Source organism: Parasteatoda tepidariorum, chromosome 3 (genome assembly GCF_982258835.1).
Source record: "Parasteatoda tepidariorum strain Cologne lab strain chromosome 3, Ptep-v5.0, whole genome shotgun sequence".
In the NCBI taxonomy this organism is placed as follows: Eukaryota; Metazoa; Arthropoda; class Arachnida; order Araneae; family Theridiidae; genus Parasteatoda; species Parasteatoda tepidariorum.
The window spans coordinates 5,911,623-5,926,865 of NC_141757.1; positions in this window are offsets into that span (position 1 = coordinate 5,911,623).

The following is a 15,243-nucleotide window of genomic DNA, read 5'->3' on the forward strand; positions in this document are numbered from 1 at the left end:
TTAGCCCTCTCTCTCTGAAGTTTTCTTCTACTTTTTATGTTATCTGTTCTACAGTCTGACAGAGGCTTATAACCCAGTTCTCGATTTGTTTACAACAAGTAAGCCATACGAGAATATGTTTTTACATATAATTAAGTTGATTCCACTTTGGTATGGTACTGTACTTTTATTTACGTTACATTAGAGCTGCACAATAAGCTATTGCCGACGGTCTAGGAAATATTCCTGAGGATGATCCGGAGGTAACAGGCATACGTCATACCCCGTTTTACAGGAAGGAAATATTCACACAATGTCCACCCATGGCTCAGGGGATAGAGCGTTCGCCTTTAAATGAGGTGAACCAGGTTCGAATCTCAGCGATGGCTGGTCGAAACGAATCCGCCTTGCACCGACCTCAGTGATGAAGGGAAATACCTTCAATGGTAGATGTATCATGGGTTAGAGTCCCTTTGCTGTCGTACTAACCGTGTGAGGTTCCCGTGGTCTACTTCTCCATGCAAATCAAATGCGGATTAGTTTCACCAAAAGGTCCTCCACGGAGGCAAAATTTCTCCCAATACTTAATTCAGAAGTTCCCTTGTCATCTGGATTGGTTTCAAAGTGACAAGGTTACGGAGTTGAACATTAGTAGTCGTAACCCAAAAATAGGATCGGCTGTTCAACGACGGTTAGAAAATAAAATAAAACATCCACCCGCATATCATAATTTTGCCCTGAACTAGAGTACAAGTCATCTCCTATCCAGTACCCTCAGAAGTATTGATTTGTCATGGGAACTTATAGGACTTTGTGACCCCTATAAATTTAATGTGCACAAGTTACCATTTTGTACACGGGGAGTCTTCGGTCGGTGGGCGACCTGACGATCTCTCGGACATGGGCCCAACGCCCTATCAGCAGGGCTATCCCGGCCTCTTGAATGCGCTTCAAATAAGCACTTGCTGCGTATTCAAAACTTCAGACTTGCATGCGCAGCTAATAATATTCTTTTTAGTCTTTCTCACAGTCTGAAGTCTCACACGAAGGATTATGGGAGGAATCGATTCTGAGACTTTTAAAGTGATTAGTGTAACAATAATTTTCAATTGATACTAGTGTGGTATTTTTTTTTAACCTTTATTAAGAGACTGACAATTTGGACTAAATATACATATATATTTTTTTTACCAAATCAAGAATTTAAGTACGAGGATAGAGGAAATCTTCGTGGTTCAAGATGTAATTTTTCCGCAGATTACGAGTCCCGCAGCGGACTGATCATAAGGACACGGTTCCCAGTAGAACACCGAAGTCAATCATCACTGGCTGCTGTCAGTAAGCGGGTGGGTGACTACTTGGGTCAGTCTACGAAGGGACCGTGGGTGTGCGGTATGAGTCCTCGTTAAACTGTTCTACCGTAAAGTGCTCGATTTCAAGCGTAGGTAGTTGGGCTATCGAAGTGGCTGCTTCATCCTCTGCAGAGGATCAAAATTGTGATGACATGTCTTCGGAATATCCTCAGGGAATTTTCCCTGACTGTCGCCAATAGCCCATTGTGTAGTTCTAGTGCGACGTAAATAAACAACAGCAAGCCGGTTGGAGAACTACTAATAGATTCAATAGGGTATGCCGAATGATACAAATTCGATGTTTTTGGGTAGCCATAGCGAAGGTGTCGGCTTTCGAACCCAAAGTTTGGGAAATAACTTACTAGGGAATGCGACAGACAAGAACTTAATTGTAGATCATGAATCATGTTCAATCATTGTTAATATCAGGCAGAACATAACCGAATATTAAGTACGTAACCACTTTTCAAGCATCGACATCAACGCCGATTTGTAAAATTTTCAACTCCAATAGACGGTTGGGAAGTGTGGTGCACAAGCCTTCTGCCTTCCAATCTAAACAGTGGTAGTGTGTATGTGCCTGTATTGTCATCATAATTTTGATCCTCTACAGAGGGGATGGCACCCCTGCTTCAGTAGCCCGACGAACTGTGAGCGAAGTTGAGCGCAGAACTGTAGAACAGTTTAACGAGCCCCCATACCGTACATTCTCTCTCCCAGCGCAGGCTGATCAAATTGATCACTCACCCGCGAACTGACTACAGCCATTGATGCTTGACTTCGGTGTTCTACTGGGGTATCAAGAAATCGAACTTAGGAGTTTCCAAACTTAACAGCAAACGCGAGCTTTGTGTACATCAAATTGAAGCTTGTATGGTATTTTCTTGAATAACAATGAATAAGTAGTGACTTTATTCAGTGTCCCGCGGTGGACAGGTCGCTTAGACACGGTTCCCAGTAGAACACCGAAGTCGAGCAGCTGTTAGTGTGAGGGTGGGTGACCACTTTCATCAGTCTGCGTAGGGACCGGGGCAGCACGATATCTGTCCTCGTTAAACTGTTCTACCGTAAAGTGCTCGTCTTGGACGCAGGTCGTCGGGATACCAAAGCAGAGAGGCCATTCCCTCCGCAGAGGATCAAAATTGCGATGGCATGTCTTCCGATCATTTTCATGGATGTTTCCCAGACCGTCACCTATAGCCATTTGTGCTGCTCTAGGGCGACGTAAATAAAGTACCTACCAACCTAGTCACTACCTAGTCACTAACAGAGTACATCCCAGTCTGTCAGAGTCCCGCAGTGGACTGATCGATAAGACACGGTTACCAGCAGATCACCGAAGTCAAGCATCACTGGCAGCGGTCAGTGTGCGGGTGGGTGACCACTTGGATCAGTCTGCGTAGGGACCGAGGGTGTGCGGTATGGGTCCTCGTTAAACTGTGCTACCGTAAAGTGCTCGACTTCGCGCCCAGGTCGTCGGGCTACCGAAGCGAAGGTGCCATCCCCTCCGCAGAGGATCAAAATTGTGATGGCATGTCTTCGGATCATCCTCCGGGATGTTTCCCAGACCGTCGCCAATAGCCCATTGTGCAGCTCTAGTGCGATGTAAATTAACAACAACAACAACAACCCAGTCTGTCAGAAAAAGACAACCGGAAACGTATCAATAAAGTCACAAAATTTCCGAAATTCGAACAGACACGCATACGTTGATTGAATACGTTAAAGTTAGTTGGTGCTCATTTGAAGCTGCTGAATTTTCACGAATGAACATTTTCGATTTCCCTTTACAATTTTAAGCTTTGCGACGTGCAACTTCTGGGGATTTGTCAAGTGAAGAGTGATTCCTATATTAATTCAATTTATTTATATATCATTAAAACTTGAAAAATAAATTATAACTTTCATGCTTGAGTGACAAAAGAACAATCTTTTAAATTATTCATTGGATCGGAACCATCCAAATGAAAGAATTGAGATGTGCTTCCAAACTTGTAAGTACTTTTTTTAGTGCTCTTTTATTGCTCTTGTACATGTTGCAAAACATAGGTCGTTCGAAAATTCGAGAAATATTAACAATGCATTCCACTTAGTTATTTATGAAAGTTAGGCAGCTCTTATATGTAAGTTTAATAATTTTAACATTTTTAAATTCGAAATAATTAAGTTTGAAACTCTTAATTTTAATATGCCCATCAAAGTATTTTACTTATATATTGTTCATCCATACTTGTATTTCTTTCTTTCACCATATTCTATAATACTTTTGAGCTTAAAATATTTGCTTAAATATATTTCAGCAAATTAAAGGTTTTATTGTGCTTGCATCCTAAATGTTTAAGATATTTCATTGTACTTCAGGTTTTTTTAAATCTTTATACTCAAGTTTATTTAAAATGTATTTAACTGAATTCTATGGTCATTTTAGAAATAGTTGTAAATATAGCTGATTTTGATAACCTTATGAACTTTGGTCAGGAACATAAATCAAGGAGATAAGCAAATACGGAATTTGATATTCTGAAATATGACAGATTTCGTAATTATTTGAATATATAATCATTATTTAGATTCCACGGTATAGTTACATAATATAGGATGTACTATATAATATAGAACGGTAGTACGTTTAGTAGGTTCTGATATACTTGAATGCAGTATAGCTAATAGGTTCTGATATACTTGAATGCAGTATAGCTAATAGGTTCTGATATACTTGAATGCAGTATAGCTAATAGGTTCTGATATACTTGAATGCAATATAGCTAATAGGTTCTGATATACTTGAATGCAGTATAGCTAATAGGTTCTGATATACTTGAATGCACTATAGCTAATAGGTTCTGATATACTTGAATGCACTATAGCTAATAGGTTCTGATATACTTGAATGCACTATAGCTAATAGGTTCTGATATACTTGAATGCACTATAGCTAATAGGTTCTGATATACTTGAATGTAGTATAGCTAATAGGTTCTGATATACTTGAATGTAGTATAGCTAATAGGTTCTGATACACTTGAATGTAGTATAGCTAATAGGTTCTGATATACTTGAATGCAGTATAGCTAATAGGTTCTGATATACTGCTGTGGATTTCTGAAATTAAGGGTTGATTCTTATATTAATACGACTAATTTATGTATCATTAAAACCTGAAAAGAAAATTATCCTAACTTTCATACATCGAGTGTCAAGAGAACGAAACAAATTCTATGATCGAGTCACAGCGCACTGTATTCCTGTATTCCATGGACTGTATTCCTTGCTGCTACCTTCCTCCAGAACTGTATTCCTTGGGGCTGAACCACCCAAATGAAATAATTGAGATGTGCTTCCATACGTGTAAGTACTTTTTTAAAATTATTCTTGTACATATTGCAAAACATAGGTTGTTCATAAATACGAAAATTATTACGAATTCATTCTACTTAAAGCTATTTATAACTAAAAGATAATAAGATTTTTTACGCGAAATGATATTAACTTAAAAACTAGAATTTTAATATGCTTAACAAAGTATTTTACTTTTATATTGTTCATCCATACTTGTGTTTATTTTTTTCATCGTATTCTATAATACTTTTGAGCTTAAAATATTTGTTTAAATTTATTAAACCAAATTAAGTTTTATTTTTCTAAATATGTATAAGAGATTTCATTGTACGTGAATGCAGTATACGTAATAGATTCTGCTGTACTTGAATGCAGTGTATCTAATAGGTTCCGATATACTTGAATGCAGTGTATCTAATAGGTTCCGATATACTTGAATGCAGTGTATCTAATAGGTTCCGATATACTTGAATGCAGTGTATCTAATAGGTTCCGATATACTTGAATGCAGTGTATCTAATAGGCTCCGATATACTTGAATGCAGTGTATCTAATAGGCTCCGATATACTTGAATGCAGTGTATCTAATAGGTTCCGATATACTTGAATGCAGTGTATCTAATAGTTTCCGATATACTTGAGTGCAGTGTATCTAATAGGTTCCGATATACTTGAATGCAGTGTATCTAATGGATATTTATATACTTGAATAGAGCATACCTAAGGGTCATTTACATACTTGAATAGAGCATACCTAAGGGTCATTTACATACTTGAAAAGAGCATACCTAAGGGTCATTTACATACTTGAATGCAGCATACCTAAGGGTCATTTACATACTTGAATGCAGCAGACCTAAGGGTCATTTACATACTTGAATGCAGCAGACCTAAGGGTCATTTACATACTTGAATGCAGCAGACCTAAGGGTCATTTACATACTTGAATGCAGCATACCTAAGGGTCATTTACATACTTGAATGCAGCATACCTAAGGGTCATTTACGTACATTGAATGCAGCGTACCTAAGGGGTACTTGACGTACTTGAATGCAGCATACCTAAGGGTCATTTACGTACATTGAATGCAGCGTACCTAAGGGGTACTTGACGTACTTGAATGCAGCGTACCTAAGGGGTACTTGACGTACTTGAATGCAGCGTACCTAAGGGGTACTTGACGTACTTGAATGCAGCATACCTAAGGGGTACTTGACGTACTAGAATGCAGCATACCTAAGGGGTACTTGACGTACTAGAATGCAGCATACCTAAGGGGTACTTGACGTACTTGAATGCAGCATACCTAAGGGGTACTTGACGTACTTGAATGCAGCATACCTAAGGGGTACTTGACGTACTTGAATGCAGCATACCTAAGGGGTACTTGACGTACTTGAATGCAGCATACCTAAGGGGTACTTTACGTACTTGAATGCATCATATCTAAGGGATTCCGATATATTTGATTGTAGTATATTTAGATTGCGATACCTTAAACATTTTATAACAGATTCTTTCCGTGTATTACAGGAGCAGTTCACTGTATTATTGAGCGGAACACAATGTCTTTGTTTTAACACTATTGTTTTAATTTAATTCATGAGATTTTAGATTTTTAAAATTATAAACAGCTCTGAGAGAGATTTGCGTCCTTCTCTTTCGGGTTATTCAGGCAAAATAAGAGTTCATTATACTTCAATTCAATACAACCAAACGAACTTGAGTATGAGAATTTAAAACCTGAATTCTATGGTCATTTTAGAAATAGTTGTAAATATAGTTGATTTTAATAACCTTTTGGGCTTTGCTTAAGGGTCTGAATCAAGGAGATAAGCAAAAACGGAATTTTCTATTCTGAAATATGATGTATTAAATTGATGTCGTAATTATTAGAATATAGTCTACTACTTATTCCACGGTGAAGTTCATAATATAGAATGAACAATATAGCATGGAATGGTAGTACGTTTAACAGGTTCTGATATACGTGAATGCAGTATACGAAATAGGTTCTGATATACGTGAATGCAGTATACGAAATAGGTTCTGATATACGCGAATGCAGTATACCCAATAGATTCTGATATATTTGAAAGTTGCATACCCAATTGATTCTGATATATTTGAAAGTTGCATACCCAATAGATTCTGATATATTTGAATGTAGTATACCCAATAGATTCTGATATATTTGAATGTAGTATACCCAATAGATTCTGATATATTTGAATGTAGTATACCCAATAGATTCTGATATATTTGAATGTAGTATACCCAATAGATTCTGATATATTTGAATGTAGTATACCCAATAGATTCTGATATATTTGAATGTAGTATACCCAATAGATTCTGATATATTTGAATGTAGTATACCCAATAGATTCTGATATATTTGAATGTAGTTTACCGAGTAGATTCTGATATACTTGAATGTTGTATACCTAATAGTTCCCCATTTATACTATAGTATACTTAGATTCTGATACTTTAAATATTTTGCAACAGATTGGTTCTTTCCGTGTATTACAGAATCAGTTCACTGTATTATTGAATCAGAGTGGAAACACAATGCCCGTGTTTCAACGCTATTGTTTTAATTTAATTCATAAGATTTTTGCAGTTTTAAATTCATTAACAACTTTTGGAGATTTGTCTCATCTTTTTCAAATGGTATCATTATGAGGTAAATTCAAATGACATCATTATTAGAAAGGACGCCTATCCTTTTAATATTCCATCTGATGAATTGGGGCTGGTATATGCCCTTTAGTTCTAACTTTCGATAGAGGCTTTATACCTCCAGAGCTCAATCTCGGTGACAGCTTTTCCAATTCCCGGATCGGCATTTCCCAAATACTCCATTCAACTAGACTTCCCTCCCCTGGCTTAGGACTCATACACCCCAATGAGACTAGTACACACACACAACTGTCGCTGTACTAGGTGCAAGATAAACGAGCCGACAAAGATGGCCGATAACGGGAGAAAACGCCCCGGCTATTTAACGACCAGGGCAATAGTTGTAGAGAAATGGAAGTGTTGTCCGAGTTAAGCCCCCCCTAGTGTCCGAACGTCGTCTAAGTAATGGAATTTTCGTTCCCGCCAAATCGTTTGCAATCGAGTTTATGCATTATCGGGAAATGCAGAGTTGTAATAGAGACTAAAATTAGGGTTGCCAGTCCCCGGAAGAAATAAAAGCGGCATATTTTATGGGGGGTGCAGATAGGGGATTTATATAGCAAAACACCATGGTCTTAATATAGAATGAATATCTTTGATGAAAAGATTTACAGGGAAGGGTAGCTTTTTAACGATCTGAATAATATTTTGTTTAGGTATTTTCAAGGTATCACCCTTAATGCCGGTTTTACTGTTACCGAAATGCATCATCAAAAGTGTATCATATTAAAATGTATACAAGCTAGTATTCTTTTAAAACTGTACGTACTTAAAAAGTTTGGCAATCTAGTTTATATGTTGTCGGAAATTTAAAGTTTATGTAATGTTGAGAGAAAATAAAATAGCTTTGTAATGCTGAGCTTGTTTAAGAAATAGAATTGAACTGTTAAAACTATGCATTTGATTGAATCAAAGTCTTTTTTATTTTATTTCTTTAAACAAGCCTTTTTTTAGAATTTTCAAATATTTTTAATAGCGAGGTTTCGTAAATTTACGTTACTTTAAGGGTAACCGCGCACCTGGAAAGTCACGAAAAATCACGGAATGTCATAAATGTCGCCATTGAACAAAATTTGTTATGAAATGTCATGATTTAAAATGTTTTTTAAAAAATCATGGAAAGTCAGATTTAGGCCAGTTTTTAAAATGGAAATTACAATTTCAGGGTGTTCCGAATATCTGAAATGGTCACAATCCCTACTCACAGTTCTATTTTATTAAGATATAAATTTTTTTAACATGTTCTCGAAAAACTATGGAGTTCTTTTAAAAAAATGAAAGTAAAAACTTATCTAGAATGAATTATCTTTTTAAAGTTGTGATTTCAGAATTTTTATTACTTGTTTTTATTTTATCAATTTGAAATTTTAGCTGAAATAAGCCAGTCGTCGGCAATTTTTTTAAATTCCGAAATGAGAACAGAAAAATCAGGAGTATTTTGTTCCTTTCAGATGAACAAGAGAAGTATCTTCAGAATATAATTCTGCAGGAAAAAAATATTTACTTTTGTATTTTTTTAGCTATTTTATTGCATTAACTCTTCCCTTACTTAAATTTGAAATCTATAAATATGAAGATGCAGAGTATAACAGTTTTGATTATACCTATCATTTCAATGAATGTTATTATAACGCTTTTTTAAATGTATTGTGTTGTGGTGTTTTTGTCGGAGAAAATAGTAACTTTGTTAAGTCATGAAAAATTGTTGGAATTAGTCTTGGAATGTCCTGGATTTGAAAATCTAAAATGTAGAAGGTACCCTGCACCTTCCGGTAACTCCATTACGTAAGTAATTGTTCATGCTCCCATGAAAAATATCAAATTTACGTGGGTAGGGAAAAAAAGGTTTCGTAAAATTCCGCAAGTTCAAAATGCTAACTACCTGAAATATCATTTAAACTTAGACTAAAAAATCAAAACAAACATTTACAATGGACGGAAACGATCTCTTTCAACCAACTGTTGTAATATATCACACTATTCACTTATGGAATTCGAATTTGAAGAACTATATTAAATTTTATATCTATGTTTTGAGTTGGGAGCTAGGGTTTATCAGAAAACACTTAACAGCTAGAAATGGCGTGCTTGTAGCTTTGTCTTTTTAGCGTTAATCACGTCAACATTACGTAAAGATACGTAGAGTATGAAATGTGAGCATGCGCAGTTGCTTCAAATCTTACGTAGGGAAACTAACCTAAACTTAAGAATTGGTTTTGGACTTAAGAATTGGTTTTGGGCACTCCTGAGTTTTGTTTTTTTAGTTAAATTTATGTACAATAAACTCTTATATTTAGCTAAGTATAAGAAGATTTCAAGTTACTATGCATCACTTAAAGAACAAGAAAATGAAAATTGTGATCACAGGTTATCCATTGGCAAAATGGTTGCTGACTAATTTTTTTTTTAAATAAAAACAAAATTATCGTTCAAACGATGAAATTCTGTTTCATTCACAACTCAAGAAGTATTTACTGGATCTCTCTGGTCCCATATCTCAAAAATAATCTCACCAATTTAATGCATAACAAAATTAAAAGTGAAGAAAAGAATTCTAAAAGAATTATCAAATAGCAGCGGTCGCCATAGCAACACATGCAATGACTACGCGAGCTCACTGTTTACTATCCCTCTTGAACACAGTTGAAAAGTCTGATGACGTCCAAATAAGGTGTGCATGCCTTCAAACACAAAACACCCTTTTTGCCAATGGGTAAAAATAGTGAGGAAAAAAAAGTAAAGCTGTCAACGGGAAACATGATTTTCTTTTTCTGCTGTAACGAATCGAGCTGTATTAAGAAACTTCATTTTTTATAAAAGAACGTATTTATTTAGTAAAAACACAACGTAACAAAATTAAAGTCCCCGTAACGGGTCAGTAGCAACCTTGCAAAAAAAAAACTAGTAACGGGTTAGTATAAACCTCAAATTCCGCGAACAAAAACTGTCTTTTCAAAAATCAACAACTCTCTGATGTTCCACCAAAATCTCGTGCTTTTATTTTTAATTTATCTCATATGTTTCGTTTCTTTTATTCATGCTTTTGTTAGCCTGATGTATCTTAAATTTTTTTTTTAGATTTTATACTGTAAAATAAAGCTTTGTGCCGCTGGAGTAGGCAACCACAATCTAGTTATATATTCAACTAAAAATGCTCCACAAACACTCCATATGGTTATTCAATTGTATTCAAAAATTCTTTACAAATTGCAGTCGGACTTCTATTTAACGAACTTTGATTTTGCGAATTTCTCTGCATTAAAAATTTTTTCGAGGAACCAAGAGCAGTTTGGAAATTATTTCGTAAAATAACTTCCAAATAACGAAGTGAATTTTTTATTTAACGAACTTTTCTTCAAGATTCATTTTCCTTATTTCTCAATATTTCTGAACATTTCAAACCGTCATTTGACCGAATATGGTATGTTTAGTGTTATCGAATTTTCTATATAACGAACTTATTATCGGGATTTAGTGATTCCGTTAAATAGAGGTTCTACTGTAAATGTTGGCTTGCACTCTTAATTGATGTAAATCGTTATCTTAAACATAGTATCCTTCAAGAGTGAACAGTTGCAGGGATTTATCGCCAAGATTAGCAACCCATGTCCCCAAACTCTCTCTCTCTAATGGCAGGTATTCGGCAAGCTAATAACAATGAGTAATTATGAAAGGGCTGTTGGACTTAATTAATTCATTCTCAGAGAATTCTCTAAACTCGTCGTAAGGATTTAGGGAAAAGGTGCCTTTAAATTGGCACCGTTAAAACAGGAGTTGTTGTATATTTTCCATCCAAAAACCTTCGCTCCACTCTAATGACACACACAATTCGTTGAGAAAGTTTTGGGAGGAGTTTGTTCGAGAGAGAAGTTTTATTTACTTTTAGAAGCGAATATTTATTTGCATCGATATGTGTTAAAAGTACGTCTGCGGACTACAAAATTGTGTTCGAATCTTTGGCAATTTAGTATCTGTTAGGGTTTTTTAATTTTTTCGTCTTGTGGTCTGTTTTCGTAGTTTGAAGAGAATAAACTGTAGAAAACACGTACATTTTGTTTAAATAACAATATATATGTATACGCAAAGTCCCTGGCCAAATTATTAGACGCATTATAAGATTCTTCTATGTATATCTAGTATTAATAATATACAGCTTTATTGTTTTTACGAGGCTGAAAGTGGTTTGCACTTGCTTACTTTTGTGTATCAATTGGTTAACATTGTAATGAAATATGTTAAAAATAAATGAAAATAGGAAGTACTATATGGAAAATTTCCTGAATAACATTCCACTACATATAAGTTTAAATGTAAAAGTTTTGCACATAAACTCGTGCAAAACATGTCATTATTAAAACACTACAGTGCGTTTAATAATTTGATCTAATAATTAAAATATAATTATATAATAACCTGATATAATAAATATTCTACATTTATATCATATATCATCTAATTCATAGAATCTTCGAATTTATATTATATGGCGTTTAATTTAACCAATTCATAGATGGACGTAAACAAGTACAAACCGGTTTCAGTCGCGTAGAAACAGTAGAGCTATATAGTATCACCTGATAATTAAGTTTTTATACAGATAGAGCCTCTAATAATTTAGCCAGGTACTGTACCATACACTGTAAAAGACCGAAATCAAGAGAATGTTGACGTTCACCCGTGAATGTCAACAATCAGTCGTTTTGGTGAATGTCCGAAATATTTCTTTTTATCCGATTTGATATTAATTCATTCGCTTATATTATATTTATTCGATATTTTAATACCTGCTGAGGATATATACATCAGTGTTCGTAGTACCCATTAAATGCATACTGGGCAGTGGTACTTGACCTTAAAAAAAAAACATTCATGTAGGGCACACCGGACAGTGATACTGAAACTTAAGAAGAACATTGGTATCAGGCATACCAGGCGAATGTATACCGGGCAGTGACACTAGTATATATTTCGGACATTTACCAAGGCGACTAGGTGATTGTCAACATTCACTTGTGGAAGTCAACAACCGCCCATTTCTCATCCATAATATATATATATTTGATACTTGGAACTAGATTTTACAAACTCAGTGCTAGAAATTTGAATGTTTTGAATTTAGTGTTAATTTAGTGAATTTTTTTTTACCAACTTGTTGTTTTCAAGCAATTTAAATTCATTACCAATTTAAATAAGACCAATTGGTACTTTTCCAATTGGACTCCTGCTCAAGTCAATTCGTTTATTTTATTCATTCTTTGTTTTTTAACATTAAGAGTTGAATTGACGATGACGTCGCGGAATAGAATTTATGCGGATTATCAGTTATTTATTATCAACTGATTCTTTAAATGATGTCTGTTTTAAGGGAAAAGAAGGAATGAAGACATCTAGTTTTTGCAATTATTTCTGGAAGTTTTCCTTACAGTCAAGTCTTTGAGTATGACTGTTTTTTAAGTAGAATGACATTTCTTCTTGTTAATTTTGTTATTTAGTTATTTATCTTGTTATTTAGTACAGACGGACTTCTATTTAACGAATTTCCATTTTGTGAATCTCTATTTTGCAATTTTTTTCGAGGAACCGAGAATAATTTTGGAAATATCTTCATAAAATATAGTGTATATTTCCTACTCAATGAACTTCAATGAGTGGTTCTCTTTCAATGAGAACCACTTTTTGCCTATTTCCCAAAATATTTCAGAACATTTCAAACTTGTTAACGCAGTTTATGACCTCTAATTGATTTTCGAAGCCACTTCACTTTTAGAGAAAGCAGTAAAATCACTTTTCCCTTTTTGTTTGAATTTCATACAGAAAATTCAGCTTTTATTAATTGAAAATGTATGTACAATATTATAACATGACAATAATATAGCATGGCAGTGCAACACTGAATAATGTTTTGTTCTATTAATTTCCATGCAGACTTCGTTTATGGTTGCGATTTATAAAATAAATGGATAATACTTTGCATTTGCTATTTTAATTATTTCTAGTTTTTATGAATTAAAAACCTGTTTTGTGTTTAAGTATTTCAAATGGCGATTTTCTGTTTAGCTAATTTTCCATTCAGCGAAATTTTAATTGGAATTCAGCGACTTCGTTAAACAGAGGTCCGACGCTATTTACAAACTGATTTTTTGAAACTCACTATCAAAGAGTTTTTAAATAAGGCTGTTTTTAATGGAAATATATAAAGGCTGTTTATTATTTTTAAGTTCTTATACTGATATTCTGAATTACACTATCAACCAAATCTTTAAACACAGCTGGTTCGATAATTGGAAAATAAAGTTAAAAATAGCCCTTTGTTTTTGTTTATTTTAATGCTGATTTTCTAAAATTCACTGCCAATCAAGTTCTTGAATAAGGAGTTTTTTCTTACGAAAAGGATAATTAAGCAAGCTTTTGTTTTTATAAGTTCTAATGCTAAATTTCTGAAAGTCAATACTAATAATAATTCCCGGTAAAATGTTTATTATTCCTTTTTGTTTTTATACATTCTATTGCCAATTTTCAAACATTTCCCATCGACTGAATCTATATAACATCCTTTATCCTTTATTCTAGTGAAAAAATGTTAAACAAATAACATATTACGTATAAGTATGTTTACAGGGGTCGAAAAACCGCCCGTCTTCGGCGGTCAAAAATTCCTCGCAGACAACAAATTTCTCGAATCCAACGTCCGCGTGGACGGCCATTTTTCCGTTAATGTTCGTGATACACTTTCAATTTTTGTTATCTTACAAGAGTCTAGCGCGTCACTTCTAAACTGACCCTCTAATCTAGAAATACAGCAACATACTGTGCGTGGTGGAATTAGTGTTTTCTCTGTCTGGGAGCACTGCAGCGGTTGAAACAGACTTTTCAGCAATGAGCTTAAATAAAAAACACATTACGTACTGGTCTTAAACAAGAGTTAAACGCAATTATGAAAATCTACCTAAATGGAAAACCGCTTTCAGATTTCTGTGCAGAAACCTCTGTAAATCATTGGCTTGATTGTGGAACTGGCAAACGTCATATTTGATTCATTTAAAAAACGCAGTACCCTCGAATAAATTGACATTACAGATAACTTAACCTTTGTCATTTAAATGATTTCATAAAAGAAATAAATTATTTCATAAAAGAAATACTAGGTTTTGCTATTAGTAACCTAGTATTTCTTTCATTACTGTATAATGTAATCCTAGTATTTGTAATCCTAGTAACTACTAATTCATTGTGCAATTTATATAAATGTTTGTAATAAATAAGAGAAATCTATATTTTTATTTATTTAGAAGCGACGGGTTGGTTTCAAAGGAGGACGGGTACATTGTTGGACAAGCCGTCCTCGAGGACGGGTAAAATTTCTGAGTTTTTTCGAGCCCTGTATGTTTAACAAATAACATAAAATATATAGAGACAAGAAATTAATTTAAAAAACAGATTAATTTCTTTATATATTTTTATACCAATTTTTACAATATCCATTGCAAACTCTTTATATAAAACAGTTTCACAAGAAGAAAAAACTTTTTCTCGAATTCCTGACGTTCTTAACACAGTGAAACGTCCAGGAAAGACCACCTCTATTTACGATCGTTTTTGGCAGACGCTTTCATAGTCTTTGTGTTGAAGAGAACGAGGGCGAGACTATTAAAACCTTTCCCAGCGACCGGGAAAACATCTGCTCCAAATACGGAAAAGGTCAAATAAGGAAACACGAACAATCAAAACAAAAAATTTAACAAAACAAGTAAGTAGATTAAAATGTATTTAAAATATCTGACGATACAATCTCATGTTGCAGTCAGAGCAGTGATGGGCATCATTCACGAAAATTTTATTCATGACTAAATTTATTCAGAATAAATTTATTCTGAATGATTATTCATA